Raw genomic sequence first — 13,320 nt, forward strand, 5'->3', positions numbered from 1 at the left:
ATGAGTTTCATCTTTCCTGGCCCAGTGGTTCTTGAGAAGAAGATTTTTACAGATTTTTCCTATATACTCCTATGTAAAACTTTGATCGGCCATTGTGGCCCCGCCCTACCCCCGGGGATCATGATTTGAACAAACTTGAACCTACGTACACTACTTGAGGATGATTCCACACGAACAAACTTGAATCCCCTTTACCCAAGGATATTTTGTAGCAAGTTTGGTTGATATTGGCACAGTGGTTCTTGAGAAGAAGATGAAAATGTGAAAAGTTTACGAGGATAACGACGACGATGACAACAACTACAACAATGACAACGACAGACAATGGACAAATTTTGATCAGAAAAGCTCACTTAAGCCTTCGGCTCTTCTTGTTTAAATGTAAAACAAGAATGTGTTAATACTTATTTCTGTTATGAGTACAATATATTACTTTTCAGTTTCTAAATTCTCTGACCATGACATTGTCTACATGACCCTATAGTTCAGGGTCATGCCATATCCTTCCACCATAAATAACCCCCAGGGCAAGTATTATTTGAAGTTACTAGCCATGATAATGATGCATTTCCCACTCACAATCTCATTTATAGGAAACCCTTTCTTACTTATGTGATAGATATCTTCAGGTCCTATATATCTCAATGGCTACCTTCTGGTCATAAGCTTGTATACATGTAATCTGTAAGTGTTTTTCTCCACTTGAAGTGTGCAATTAAGCTCAAATGATACAGTGTATATATTACTTCAATAAAGTTTGACCAAAAACAAATATTCAGTTTCAGAAAAAAACTTGGACAAACTAGAACTGTCCAAACGGGACAAAATACCCCCGCTGGGTTTTTCAGAAGTAAGTTTTTCCATAATAAAGAGATGTATCAAACATGAATTATGAAATTTTTCTTCCAGTGACCTTGAAGTTCCATAAATGACATTGGGTCAGGGTCAAGACACACCCTTGGGTCATGGGCAATCTTTGTGTGAAATGACAACCTATCAAGTTTATCCATAAGAAAGATATCGACAGGACAAGAATTATGAATTTTTTCTTCCAGTGACCTTGAACTTCCCCAAATGCCCTTGGGTCAAGGTCATGACACACCCTTGGGTCATGGGCAGTCTTTGTGTGGAATGAGAACCTACCAAGTTTATCCATAAGAAAGATATGGACTGGACACACATTATGAATTTTACTTCTGAATTCCAATGACCTTGAACTTCCAAAAATGACCTTGGGTCAAGGTCATGACAAACCCTTAGGTCATGGGCAATCTTTGTGTGAAATGAGAACCTACCAAGTTTATCCATAAAAAAGATATGGACTGGACACGAATTATGAAATTTTTCTTCCAGTGACCTTGAACCTCCCCAAATTACCTTGGGTCAAGGTCATGTCAAACCCTTAGGTCATGGGCAATCTTTGTGTGAAATGAGAACCAACCAAGTTAATCCATAAAAAAAGATATAAACTGGACACGAATTATGAATTTTTTCTTCCAGTGACCTTGAACTTCCCCAAATGACCTTGGGTCAAGGTCATGACACACCCTTGGGTTATGGGCAATCTTTGTGTGAAATGAGAACCTACCAAGTTTATTTATAAGAAAGATATGGACCGGACACGAATTATGAAATTTTTCTTCCAGTGACCTTGAACTTCCCCAAATGTCCTTGGGTTAAGGTCATGACACACCCTTAGGTCATGGGCAATCTTTGTGTGGAGTAGTAGATTCTAATGTCCCTCTGTAAGAAAGATATGGACCAGACACGATTGCACAGACAGACGGACAGACAGACAGCTAGACAGACAGACGGACAAGGTGATTCCCATATACCCCCCCCCAAACTTTTGCGTTTGCAGAGGGTATAAAAAGTGACAGGCAGACACAGTGATTCCAATATGATGCCCTATATTTTGTTATAGGGTGTAAAATAAACCAATCAAATGATTTCCTAACACACCGCTGGCATTCCGACCAACTCCTTGACCTTGTGTATGTAATTCTGGGCATTCTCGGGTAGATCTGAGAAATTTCAAGCTTCAGCTACAGATCCAAGGATGCAAAAAGCTCAGAAGAATGTCTCTGGACAAAATTCTTAATATTCAAAAATGATTTAAATAATTAAAGATATTACAAATTCTTAAATATATGTAAGGAGATCTACATGTATTTCATATGTACTGGTATGTTCAGAGTATATATAAGCAAATGCTGTCAAATATTTGGCCAGAGGTGTACATCACACCATATTGGACTTGCACAGTGACTGGGATGTCCTTTAATCTGTCCATTTTGGAATAGCTATACCTTATCTCCAACTTCTCTTACATTACTACATCACTAAATGCAACTCAATGGAAAAAATCTTTACATACTGGCATTGTGCATTCCTGTTTTACTTTTTGATTAGAAACATATTAGGGGTTTCCCATATAGCAAAACATTGGATCCAGCCATTCTTTCTGTTATGTTGGTGTCACACAATTCTCCATACCCACTCCTCTATGTCATTAAGTATAATTTAAACTTGAACAGAATACTACATTGTTTTGATATAAAGGAGGGGAGGTATTCACTCTGTTAACACAAATCATTATAAAATACCTTAATGAAATTCAATGATGAAGCTTCTACAGAATCTCATTTACTGCCTGGAGATCCAATTTGCCATTACTTTATGTAGGAAGGGGGGGGTCAGTTGTAACTTCAGTGCTCACAGTATCTTGTAGTTTATGATTAAATACAAAAAATATGTTCTTGGCCATTTTGTTGTGAGAATTCATGTATAGATGTAAAATCAATGTAAAAGTGAACAGAATCTGTATAATGGAGTTCATATCACTGTTTGCTGAGATCATCTAATGATTTTGTTTTATAATAAAATGTATTATACATGTACATGCATTTTTCAAGTTGTTTTATTTGCCTGCATCAGATTTCTCTGTTATTCATTAGATCAGTTGCATGGTTAAATTAATCTACTCCTAGTAGTTCAAAATTTTCATTGAAAAATTATACAAGGTACGTATCATCTGAATATGAGTGTTTCAGAAAGACAATAAATATACTTAATCTTTTAAGTATATTTTGATAATGTTTTTCTTGCCATGTTCATAGGCAATGAAATCAATAGTTTATGCCATAGTAGCAAATATGACCTAAATTATCAAATGAAATATCACCATTATTAGCTCTTCTGAGCAGAGGGCTTCGAGAGGTCATCTATGGCCATTTATGTGGTGTGTTTTTATACCCCCAGCTTGAAAAGTGGGAGGGTATACTGTAATCGGTATGTCCGTCCATCTGTCTGTCCGTTTGTCTGTACGTTTGTCCATCTGTCTGTCTGTTATGCTTTGGGGTACCCATCTCTTATCCGCAACTCCTCTTATACCACTGAGCGAAATTTAATGAAACTTTCACAGAATCTTTATTACATATTGCAATTGTGCATCTCCTATTTTATTTTTTGATCCGACACATATTTTGTGTTTCCCGGCCACAGCAAAACATGGACTTTGCCATTATAACCACATGGGAGGCGGGAGGGGGGGTATCATTTAGTGAGCTCAATGCTCACAGTACCTCTAGTTTTTAATAAAGGCCATATATCCAAATCTACTTCATAGTTGAGTTAAATTGATGATTTGTTAAAAAAGATATTTTACCCATTATAAGGACTAGGATTATCAAATCTTGTCAGTTGATGCATCTCAGGACCTTATAGTTCATAGTGATGTACTTTTTAGCTCACCTAGGCAAAGGCTCAAATGAGCTTTTCTGATCACATTTTTTCTGTCGTCCGTCTGTCTGTCCATCCATCTGTAAACTTTTCACATTTTTGACTTCTTCTCAAGAACCACTGGGCTAATTTTAACCAAACTTAGTACAAAGCATCCTTGCATGAAGGAGAGTAAATAGAGTTAAAGTAAAGTGCCAAGTCCTGTCATTAGGGGGAATAATCAAGAAAAGACAAAAATAGGGTGGTGTCTTTAAAAAAATTCTTCTTATCAAGAAACACTGAGCCAGTAAAGCTGAAGCTTATGTGGAAGCATCCCGGGGTAGTGTAGATTCCAAATTGTTCAAATCATGACCCTCGGGTGTTGGGTGGGGCTACAATAGGGAATCAAAGTTTTACATAGAAATATATAGGAAAAAAGATTTTTAAAATCTTCTTCTCAAGAACCACTGGGCCCAAAAAGCTGAAACTTATGTGGAAGCATCCTGGGATAGTGTAGATTTTAAATTGTTCAAACCATGACCCCTGGGGGTTGGGTGGGGCCACAATAGGGAATCAAATTTTACATAGAAAAATATTGGAATTTTTTTTTTAACTTCTCAAAAACCACTGGACCAGAAAAACTAAAACTTATGTGAAAGCACCCTTGGGTAGCATTGATTCTAAATTGTTCATATCATGACCCCTGGGGGGTTGGGCAGGACCACGCTAGGGAATCAAAATTTTATATATATATGAAAAAACTTTTAAAATCTTCTTCTCAAAAACCACTGGACCAGAAAAACTAAAACTTATGTGATAGTATCTTTGGGTAGCATAGATTCTAAATTGTTCAATTCATTACCCCTGGCAGTAGGGTGGGGCCACAATAGGGAATAAAAGTTTTACATTGAAATGTATAGGAAAAACTTTAAAAATCTGCTTCTCAGGAACTACAGGACCAGAAAAGCTGAAACTTATGTGGAAGCATCATGGCGTAGTGTAGATTTTAAATTGTCCAAATTTGATGGTCATTGACACATGGAGTCACAATAGGTATTACAAGGAGGAAATCTGGTTAAGAACAGCATGGTCAAAGCAATTCAGGTGAGCGATGTAGACCATGGGCCTCTTGTTTAAATTTTGCAGGTATTAATTATGTGCCCGGATTGATAGGTCCGAGGCGTATATTGTTTTGTCCCATCTGTTTGACTGTTTATCTGTTTGTCTGTTGTCAACCTTAACCTTCGCCATAACTTTTGAACCGTTAGAGACAGAGACCTCATATTTGGTATGCATACTCAACTAATTAAGCTCTTTCAAATGACACCAAGGTCAATGACCTTGTGACCTTGACTGTGACCTATATGCTAAAAATATTTTTTGGGAACTTTGTTGCCACCAGGCGCATAGTGTTTCACAAAGGCATCTTTTTTTAAGATTAATTTTAATGCATATCTTGGACATTATGATGCCACTGATCTTCAAAACTTGTCAGCTGATGCGTCTTTGGGCCTTGAAGTGTGTCAACTAAAAGTTTGGTCACCATGAACCATTTTGTGAATTTTATGAATAACCTTGTTCTATAGCATTTAGCTCATCATTTCACATGCTGAAGTTTACAACCGTTCAGCCTTGTAAGTTGTACCATCACAGTAGCTCAGTTGATAAAGAGTTTGCTCCCTGATCAGGGTCCTGGGTTCAATCCCTGGAATCAACTAACCTAAGTTGATAAAAATAGGTAGCAAGTGTTCCTTTGCTAAGCACTAGGCACTGTGAATTGAAAGTTGCAGGTTCTTTGAATAATACTTTAACACCCCAAGCCCTGTGTCAGAGCAGGCATTGACATCCCGGACTCTGCAGTAAAAGATCTCTAACTGTTCAATGACCTCAAGTGCTGAGTAAAGGTCTAAATCTGAAGCCATTTGATGGTATGTGATGACATCTCTATATAGTGTAAAAAAAAATCTCTAATGGGAGGGATGTTAACAACCAACTACCTTGTAAGTTGATGTACCTTGGAGTCTTGAAATGTTTCTTAGAAAGTCTGATCATAGTTACCTAGTTTCTGAATTTTTCAGGTATTTATTTACGAATTGATTTTGATGTAATTCTATACGTTGGACACTGCAAAGTTTGGGATCATCATCCTTGTCAGCTGACACGTCCTAAGGTCTCGGAGTATATTAGCAAAAACATATATAATTTTTATTTTACTAAATTATGAATAGAGTGCCACTCTTATACACCAGAACCATGACAATCACTTTACCCTGACCATATTCACAATAACCCCCTTCCACTTTTTTTAATGGGTTTGAAGCATTTTAAAAAATATAGAGCTTTTTAAAACTTGTAACGTTTGTCTCTGTTATATAGTATAACAACATGAATTATATCCATACCTCAAAGCAAAGATCATTTATCTCTTCTCCTGCTGCAATTATGGAGGAACTAGAAAGGTGTTGACTCCAGAAATGTCAAAAGGTCCTTCATCTGTTCAGAAACCAAATATCAGGACTGTGATTATATTACTTCATGTAGGAGGCACCCTCATGTGCATCTTTAAGGCATAAACCATGCTGTTCAACTTCACTTCAATTTATTTCATTGAAATGAGACAGGAATCTGTGAATAAAATGAAAAAAAAAATTAGGACAATGAACATTATATAAAACAAGAGATGTTTGTAAAACAATTATGCCCCCTCCTCCAAATGATTGGAATTTTTCCAAGTCCAAGGGGCAAAACTCTGTCATCAATAGGTTGATCGTACTCAAAACAAAACTTGACTTAGACATTTTTATGATAAATCTGTATATCAAATTTCATTTCAGTATGTGCAACTGCTGCGAAGAAAGTGAACCGGTATGTTACTTGGTGGACCGACAGACTGACTGACCAACAGGCAGCAGCAAAGCAATATGCCCTCCCTTTTTTGAAGGGTGTATAATTATTATATGGTAATGTATAATTATGAATACATCATTGTTCAATCTATAGTGTATGCATTACAAAAGTAGATACAATATAAATCAAAAAATCTTTGTGAACCTTGATATGACAGCCTTGCAGTTCAGCAACATTTTGAACCTTGAAGTCTGTTCTTAGGTACTGTATAGATTGTATGAGCGGAGCATGAAAGTCCTTGTGCTGGTCCTCAGATATCACTTGATAACTCGGCAGCTTGTCAATGACAATCTTACAGAGAAACAATTAAATGCACATCCTCCTTCTGTAACAAAGTAGTTTTGTCAATTTGATAGGCATAACACATCGTATGAAAAATCAATTTTCTCAAGAACACCAAAGAAAAGATAGATTTTATTATCCCTGTATGGTGCAGATTCATATTTTTCAAATCATAGCTTGAAGTATGTAAGTTGGCCAAACATTGAGGGGTATGAATGCTTAATTCACATGGAATTCAGATACTATAGAAATACATTTTTCCATGTGGTATTAATTTATGCAGTCACAAATTTTCCACGTAAATTTGTCCAAGTGTACTTATATAAATGTAAGGCATATAGTGGCAGTCTAAGAAATATGCATAATTTTCAACTCACGGATGAAACAGAAATTGAGATTCCACGGAATTATGACCCCGTGGAAAAAAGTAACTCTACAATATCTATACCGGGAAAATCTAAAATTACATGTAGAGATGGACATGGATGTCCACTGTCTTATGTTCATTTACTATAAGCAAAATGAAACAAGAAGTGTTTGTCAAACACTCAGATGCCCCTACCCTGAATTTTTTGGAATATTTTATAGTTTTAATATTTTAAAAAAAAAAATAAACAACAAAATTTCTACTTTTCTTCAGTATTAGGTATAAAGTGTATGACACTTTCTGAAAGTGCAAGGATGTGTGAATCAAATGAGTCCCAAAATTGGTAGTTAAAAAAATATATTTTATTGGAAATGCTATGCTATAGTAACATGTGAGTTATGAAATATGTATTATGTTCAGAAAATATGAACTCCAAATCTATGTCCCCTTTTTAAAATAACTGTGGAAAAGAATTACAACTAAAACTAGTTTGAATATGAGAATAAGAGTTTTTTTTTCAACTTGTAGGCATCAACTCAAAAGTGTTAATATTCATTCGAAGGATCAACAAATTAAGTTGCATATGAAAATAATGATTTTGCATTCATTTCAGCAAAACACTGCTAGATTATTGAAGATACTATTTGCTAGAAATTGTTTGATAAGATAATTGATGCATTGTACATACCAGATGAACTGATATTTTACAATGATTTTTTAAAAGTTTGATCATTTGAGTGTTCATTAAATTAGCACTCCATAGTACGTACATTCAGTAATGTACATATAAACACCAAAACTTCTCCTCTGCTTTTAAGGGCTTGGAACCTTCTGCTTGAAATAACATGTTAATTCAAGCAGGCAGCATTAAAAGTTTTTGCCTTTTTTTCATTTGCCTTTTTTTCTATTTGCTTTTTTTTTTCTCTCTCTTTTTTTCATTTTTTTTTTTTTTTTGTTTTTTTTTTTTGGAACTTCTGCTTGAAATAACATGTTAATTCAAGCAGGCAGCATTAAAAGTTTTGTGCCTTTTTTTCATTTTTTTTTCTTTTTTTTTTTTTTTTTTTTTTTTTTTTTTTTTTTTTTTTTTTTTTTTTTTTGTTTTGTTTTAATTTTCTTTCTTTTTTTTTTTTTTGCTTGTTTTTTTTTTTTTGGCACAAAACTTGCCAATGAGATAAAAAAATATATTCAAATTTACAATTCAAAATTCAACATGACAATTCACATTTTCATATCAACAATTTACAATTGCATTAAACAATCACAATTTAACATTTTAAATCATTGATTTAACATTAACAAATCACAAATTAACATTTACAAATCACCGGCAATTTAACATTTGTCATTGACGCAAATCACTATTTTACGTTTTCAAATGCAATTTTACAATTTTATATTCATTTCTTTCACTGCATATTTAGTCACATCAGTATATATAGGGCATTCAATTTCACTATAAGCTAATAACGAAAAGGTGACTATACAAATTATTCTTTCTACAACAGCTGACAGAATTTACACATTCTATGAATACTTATGTCCTATTAAACAATCATTACATCAGCTGAAACATATTTAACTTCATCAAAACAATTACAATAATGAACCATTTTCTCATTGGCATAATAATAAAAAGATAATTAAAGACAAAGCAGCCTCCAACTAGTCCCTTTCAGCTTCTCCTCCCCGGGCCAGCCTGGCTACCGTGGCGGCGAAGGAACTTAAGTTCCAACCAGTAATGCCCCAGGGTATCGATAAAACCTACTTACAACTAGCCTTCAACTACTTCATCTTAACAATATGAATATATAGCTAATGAAGAAGAAAGAGAAAGCTGGGGTCAGTGTGGGAGGAAGACGGAGTACCCGTAGAGAACCCACGTGTCCGAATGGGCGACCCCATACCCTGACATAATTCGGACACCCTTTACAAAAATTTATATTTTTAAAATAGTCTTTGAAAAAAACATTGTTACTAAAATGGATTTACATCAGTGCTTTAAAGGTGTGGATTAATCATTAATTAAGTCCTGCTTCTTCATCCACACATATGATCTCAAGGATGTTCCTTCTAAAAGTTCCTTTGATTTTCTGTAAATGAACAATAGGCAAGAGGTAATTGTCAGGTTTGAATAAAAAAAATTAAGAAGAGACCTATATGCTACATTGCTCACCTGAGCTCTAAGGCTAGGAAAAAGCAGAAATCAATACAGTACTGTAGATCACCATATTTTCACAACACCTTAGTTTAGTGACTTAGCTATTTGGCATTAATTAGCGAAACAACATTTTCGCTAGCTGTTGTTTCTGTTGTATATAAACATTAATAATGCAAATATACACAAGAATAAATTTTTTGCGAGCAGACAGCCCCTCTTGAGAAATTTTCACTCATATAGCAATGCAACATTTTTCAGGGGAGGGCTACAAATGTAGACCTATACTTGGTATTAAGGCTATAGAGCAGTGAGGGATTTTTTTTTGCACCTACTGCAACATGGCACCACAGTTTATATGATCTCAGTAAAAGACTGGTCTTCTTGTCCCACAGTGGGATTCGAACCCACAACGGTAGGATCAACTCCTTTATACTATGCTACTCTATAGCAGATTCTCTTAAATACCACTGTACCATGCAACAACAACACAAAATGTGAAAGAAGATGGGGGAACAAGGCGGGCAGAATGCCCATAGCATCGGATATTAAAAAAATCGTATTCAATATGTGAATTGAGTATTTACCTTGACCTTGCTTAATATAAAAAATAAGATGATTTGGAATATGATAATGTCATATACCTGATCAGTATCAGCTATTCACTGTGGTATGTCTTGGTGAAAAAGTCAACATCCATCAGGCATAAATTGTCCTCCGGGTGTTTCCACCAAGTCTTGTTGGGAACATCTACATTTTGAAGATCATTGTCCATCAAGCTTGTCTGTGTTTATTGTTTCCACCAATTCCTTTTGGGTGTAGCTGGTGTTTTCACATATTGGATTATCATTGTCCATCAAGTTTGCCTCAAGATTCATAATGGCCTTGCCTCCTCAAGATTTATTTCACTAAGTCTTTTTAGAAGTATTTGCTGTTTTCCCATCTTTCCACCAATTCCTTTTGGGTGTAGCTGGTGTTTTCACATATTGGATTATCATTGTCCATCAAGTTTGCCGCAATATTAATAATGGCCTTGCCTCCTCAAGATTTATTTCACTAAGTCTTTTTAGAAGTATTTGTTGTTTTCCCATCTTTCCACCAATTCCTTTTGGGTGTAGCTGGTGTTTTCACATATTGGAAAATCATTGTCCATCAAGTTTGCCTCAAGATTCATAATGGCCTTGCCTCTTCAAGATTTATTTCACTAAGTCCTTTCAGAAGTATTTGCTGTTTTCCCATCTTAAAAGAGGTTCATCAAGCTTGTCTATTCCAGTTGTTTCCACAAGGTTCTGTTGGCTGCAGCTGCAGTAAAAGTCAGAAGAAAATAAATGGAGAAAATACATCACTGAAGTTTTTAAGGAAAATCCTCATTTAACTTTTTAAATAATTGTTATGTTGTCTCAACAGTGGTTAAACATATATGTTTTATATTATTAAGCAAAAATTCAATATTGGTGTAAAGAGTTGGTTTATCTAGCTGAACACCATAACAAAATTCAGCTATTGCTGACTTTAAGAAATAAGACCAGCTAAAATTTTAGCCAGCTAGTTAATTTGACTTTGTTAATAAAATGATCTTAGATTATGATAATGTCACATACCTGATAAATGTCAGATCAGCATCCTTTGGCTATTCATCCTCCAGTTGTTTCTATCAGGTCCTTTTGGGTTCATCTACTGTTTTCACCATGTACTGTTGGGTGCATTTGCTGTTTCCACATCTTGGAAGATCAGCAAGTACTGGCTATGCATCATCAAGTTGTTTCTATCCATGTCCAGTTGGGTGCATCTGCTGTTACACATGTCTTGTTGAGGACATCTGCTGTTTCCACATCTTGGAAGATTAGCATCCAATGGCCCTGTCTCCTCCAGCTGTTTCCACCATGTCATGCCCTTGTTTACAATCACAAGCTTTCTTGTCTCTGACCAGTAGAGCTAAAAATAAGTCAGGCTAAAAATAAAAAGTCAGCTAAAAATAAAAAGTTCAGCTACTGAATGTAAATTTGACAAATGGTTCACAGTAATTAAATGTGCAATCTTTTTTGGGAATAGCACCCGTCGTTAAGCAATATATGCAGGTAATAGTGTTTTTTAACAGATGCAGTTCAACTAATTTACATGAAAGTGTCATACACATGTATTATACTGAATGTCTTTTTATACAAATACATATGTATTTGTGAACCATGTCCAGTGTTCACAAATACCACAGTTCACAGTGAACCGTGCACACATGTGCTAAAAAATCAACAGCTTTCTGTATTTTACACTAAAATACCCTAGTAGTCCCTTTCAACTAAGATTTCATTTATTTTTACATTTTTATTCTGTCCTAAGCAAAAATCAATGTTGATTGAAAAAAATAAAATGTTGCTATGCTATGTTTTAGGGCATGGATTTGAAATGGAAAAAATATATCATAATACTTCTCTTCTCTTTTTCTATATAAGCAAAGTGTACAAACAAGGATGTTTTTAACAGATATAGCGAAATTATCTTTTAAAATCTTACCAATCAGATTCATTTAACAAATTATGATATACTAATTTAGGTAATTGTGAAAGTATGTATTTTTCAATTATTTCCATTATTTTCTATCTTACCTTATATGATGGTTTTTGTTTATCTCATACACATGTAAAACCTGATCAAAATTTGTCAGTTATCTCCTCTGATATTTGTCTTGTTTGGAAGGTCAACATCATTTTCAGGCAAGTCTCCTCCAGTTATGTTCACCATGTCCTGTTTCCATCTTCTGTACAAATCACCAAGAATTCATGTTCACCGTTAGGAGTTGAACGTTTCAATAAGTCAGACTAAAAATCTAATTATATATATATTATTATTCTGAATGTTTTATACAAATACATATGTATTTGTGAAGTAATGTTCACAAATACACACAGTGAACCGTGCACCATAAATTCTGTGCAGTTGCTATTTTTGGGAATAGCACACAATGTTGACTGTTGCTATGCTTCCATTAAAAATGGCACAACAAGTGGGTAATAGTGTTTTTTAAACAGATGTTTCTCCACCAATCAGATTCAACTAATTTACATGAAAGTATAATATTTTTGATTATCTCATACACATGTACCTGATTGTGTCATTATCATTTGATATGTCTTGTTTGGAAGGTCAACATCATCAGGCAAGTCTCCTCCAGTTGTATCCACCACGTCCTGTTGGGTCCATCTTCTGTAGTTGGGTGCATCTTCTGTTTCCACCAAGTCCATGCAGTGGAGTGCATCTACTGTTTCCACCATGTCCTGTTGGGTCCATTTGCTGTCTCCACCATGGCCAGTAGGGTACATCTGCTGTTTCCACCAAGTCCAGTGGAGTGCATCTTCTGTATCCAACAAGTCCTTTTGGATACATCTGCTGTTTCCACCAAGTCAAGTGGAGTGCATCTGCTGTTTCCACCATGTCCAGTTGGATACATCTGCTGTTTCCACCATGTCCAGTGGAGTGCATCTGCTGTTTCCACCAAGCCCAGTGGAGTGTATCTGCTGTTTCCACAAAGGCCAGTTGGGCACATCTGCTGTTTCCACCAAGTCAAGTGGAGTGCATCTGCTGTTTCCACCAAGGCCAGTTGGGTGCATGTGCTAAAAATATCAACAGCTTTATTTCACTGCATGCATTTTACACTAAAATACCCTAGTCAGTCCCTTTCAACTAAGATTTCATTTCCTTAATTTCTTAGATTTACATTTTTATTCTGTTCCTAAATTTTTGGTCTTTGATTTGTTTAAAATGAATGCATAATAAAGGTGACCACTTATAATAAAGTTTTATAGGATATTTCATTGAAAAAAATAAAATGACCACCTAAGAAAGATCTCTGCTGTATAAAGATGATTACTATGAAGTTTGGCTGTATATATTA

At 35.1% G+C, this 13,320-nt stretch overlaps 2 long non-coding RNA genes across 2 annotated transcripts; one reads left to right on the forward strand and one right to left on the reverse strand.

The window, feature by feature from the left end:
* The first annotated feature begins 5,535 nt into the window (after window positions 1-5,535).
* Window positions 5,536-12,637, forward strand: LOC134233767 (uncharacterized). The gene is made up of 3 exons (XR_009985055.1): window positions 5,536-5,720; window positions 6,555-6,680; window positions 12,572-12,637. It is a non-coding gene; the product is annotated as an uncharacterized LOC134233767 (long non-coding RNA).
* Window positions 8,523-11,378, reverse strand: LOC134233753 (uncharacterized). Its single transcript, XR_009985054.1, has 3 exons — window positions 11,033-11,378; window positions 10,076-10,733; window positions 8,523-9,366 (listed from the first exon to the last, which is right to left on the reverse strand). It is a non-coding gene; the product is annotated as an uncharacterized LOC134233753 (long non-coding RNA).
* Window positions 12,638-13,320: the final 683 nt, after the last annotated feature.

Source organism: Saccostrea cucullata, unplaced genomic scaffold (assembly GCF_032062105.1).
Source record: "Saccostrea cucullata isolate Sc308-1 unplaced genomic scaffold, CSIRO_AGI_Scuc_v1 ctg484, whole genome shotgun sequence".
NCBI lineage: Eukaryota > Metazoa > Mollusca > Bivalvia > Ostreida > Ostreidae > Saccostrea > Saccostrea cuccullata.